Source organism: Condylura cristata, unplaced genomic scaffold (genome assembly GCF_000260355.1).
Source record: "Condylura cristata isolate star-nosed mole 26May11 unplaced genomic scaffold, ConCri1.0 scaffold00017, whole genome shotgun sequence".
Classification (NCBI taxonomy): Eukaryota; Metazoa; Chordata; class Mammalia; order Eulipotyphla; family Talpidae; genus Condylura; species Condylura cristata.
In genome coordinates, this window is record NW_004567118.1 from 29,959,156 (window position 1) to 29,962,036 (window position 2,881).

Below are 2,881 nucleotides of genomic sequence, written 5' to 3' on the forward strand. Positions count from 1 at the left end.
TCTCTGGTGAAGCCTCTCACCACCCCTGAGCCTCTGGCCTGTACCCCAGTTCTGTATGCACAAATAAATAAATCTTTAAAAAAAGAAAATAGAAACTGAAACCCAGATTCTTCAGGGCATAACACAGAATAAATAAAAGATTGCACTTACATTTCAGCGTCACTAGTATTATCAGTATTTCCTCACTCTACTTCTCATCCTTCTGAAAAAGAAAGACTAAGTAGATTAGCCCGGGGCTTTGCCTGCTCCCAGCCCCACTTGAATCTACATCAAAGTATGTGGTTTCAAATATTTGGATTCAAAGTTCCATCACAGGGTTAGGTAGATTTTCAGATGAGAGAGGTGAGATGCTGAAGTGAGAAGAGGTAAAACAAGGTCAAAGGCAGAGTGAAGGGGTGCTGTGCTGGGAGAGGGGGAAGAAGGTGGTTACCATGGCTCTGATTCTCTGCCCTTAACGCTGCAAAGCAGATGCAGCTGGTCCCCTGCCTGCTTTTGCTGCTCCACACCACAAATGATTTGTTTTAGAGAAGTTTCTCCTATTTTAAGGGTCCCACTTGGAGCTGTGCTGCTTTTCCCGGTGCCTACATCTGGCACGGGAGAGAGGTCTGCCGGGAAAGGGAGCCCTCCCCAACCCTGCTTCCTTTCAAGGAGGGAAAAAAACCACAGAGCTCCATCTTGGGTGTCTTCCCGGGCACGGGCCTCTGAGCCTGTCTGCTGCTGCTGCAGCCAGAGTCGGGGGAGGCTGGCAACCTCCTCTTCATGCTGCTGCCTGTTCCCTTTTAAGGACATTGATTGTTCTGACAAACAAGTGAGATTTTCCGTGGAGGACTGGGCAATCGGAGGAACTTGGAGGCAGGCTAGGGGAAGTGGAAGAGAGGAAGATATTCCTGTTCTGTATGGGCTTGCAAGGGCAAAGGGAAAGGCCCAGGAAACTTCTGTATGTCTCTGAGCTGGTTTTACATTTCCATTAAGTTAACTTTGCATTTGGTCATCATCATGCATGAGAACTCCCCTACAGCCAAACTGGGTGCAGAACAGGAACCAGAGACTACCCTACAACCACCCGGGGCGGGGGCGTGTGGAGTCCCGAGTCCAGTGAAGAAGATACAAACAGCCTGAGGAAGTAAAGAAGTTAGCCTTTCTTAATCAGCTTTTGACATTTGACTAAGTCATTGAGTTTATAGAGAAATAAAGAAATAATCCTAACACACTGCTTGGTCCCATTGATATGAAATATTCAGAACAGGCACATTTAAAAAATTAATATAATAGTTTATTTTTACATCATTTTGTGCATTTTTCCATCTCAGTTGTAATCCCCGTGGGCTTCTCATCACCAAATCACCCATGTGCCATCACCATAGTCCAGTGCATTTCCCTCCCCCCACTGTTTTTGATCCCATTCCCCACTCCACCCCCATAAAATGTCTCTGATATATAGCTGTTCATTATTATTATTATTTTCTCGCCTGGTCCATTGTACTCCTGCTATGAGTGAAACCATCCGGTATTTTTCCTTTTCTTTCTGGCTTATTTCACTAAGCATGATCCCTTCCAGCTCCATCCATGTTGCTGCAAAAGACATGTGTTTATTTTTTTTTGGTTGCTGAGTAATATTCCATTGTGTATATGTTCCACATCTTTTTAATCCAGTCATCCACTTTTAGGCATTTGGGCTGTTTCCATGTCATTCCAATTGTAAATAAAGCAGCAATAAACATGGAGGTGCAGACATCTTTTTGAATCAGTGTTTATGTGTCTTTTGGGTAGACACCTAGGAGTAGGATTGCTGGGTCGTAGGGAAGCTCCATGTTTAGCAGTTTGAGGAACCTCCAAACAGTTTTCCATAGTGGTTGGTTTGCATTCCTACCAGGAGTGCAGGAGAGTTCCTTTTTCTCCACATCTTCGCCAATATTTGTTGTTGCTAGTTGTCTGAAGATGTGCCATTCTCACTGGGGTGAGGTGGTATCTCATTGTGGTTTTAATTTGCATCTCCCTTATTATGAGTGATGTTGAGCATTTTTTCATATGCTTGTTGGCCATCTGCATTTCCTCTTTAGAGAAGTGTCTTTTTAGCACTTCTGTCCATTTTTTGATGGGGCTGTTTATTTTTGTTGAGTTTCATGATTTTTTGGTATATCTTTGTGATCAATCCTTTATCACTCATTTTGTGTGAGAAAATTTTTTCCCAATCAGTGGGATGTCTGTTTGTTTTTTGTAATGTCTCTTTTGCTGTACAGAAGCTCTTTAACTTGATGTAGTATCATCTATTTATCCTTGCCTTCACTACCATTGCATTGGGTGCTGTATCTTTAAAGATGTTGCTGAAGTGTATGTTGTGTAGTGTTTGGCCCATCTTTGCTTCCAGGTATTTTATGTTTTCTGCAGAACAGGCACATTAAAAAAAAAAAGATTTATTTATGAATACAAGAGTTGGGGTTTAGGCCAGAGATGCAAGGGATGAGAGGATTCACCAGATACAGAGTGGGGAACAGAACATGTAGATTGACTGAAATATACTGCTATAGGGAGAGTGGGCTGGACAGGAGAGGTCTGCTATGCCATGTGGGTCACCCCTGTGGCTGGGGGTTGAACTCATACTGCAGTGGCTGCTGATAGCTTCATAGTGCTGAGACCTAACCCCTTGTACCCCCAGGGAGGCCCACAGAACAGGCACATTTTTAGAGACAGATGATAGATGAGTAGTTACCCAGGGTGGGGTCAGGTGGAGAGTGGAGAGTGACTGCTCATGAGTACAAAGTTCCTTTTGGGATGATAAAAATATCCTAAAGTCAGATTAGATTAGGTGGTAGTAAAACCATTGAACTATACACATTGGGAAGATGATATTGGCAATATATGAGTTATATTTCAATGAAAC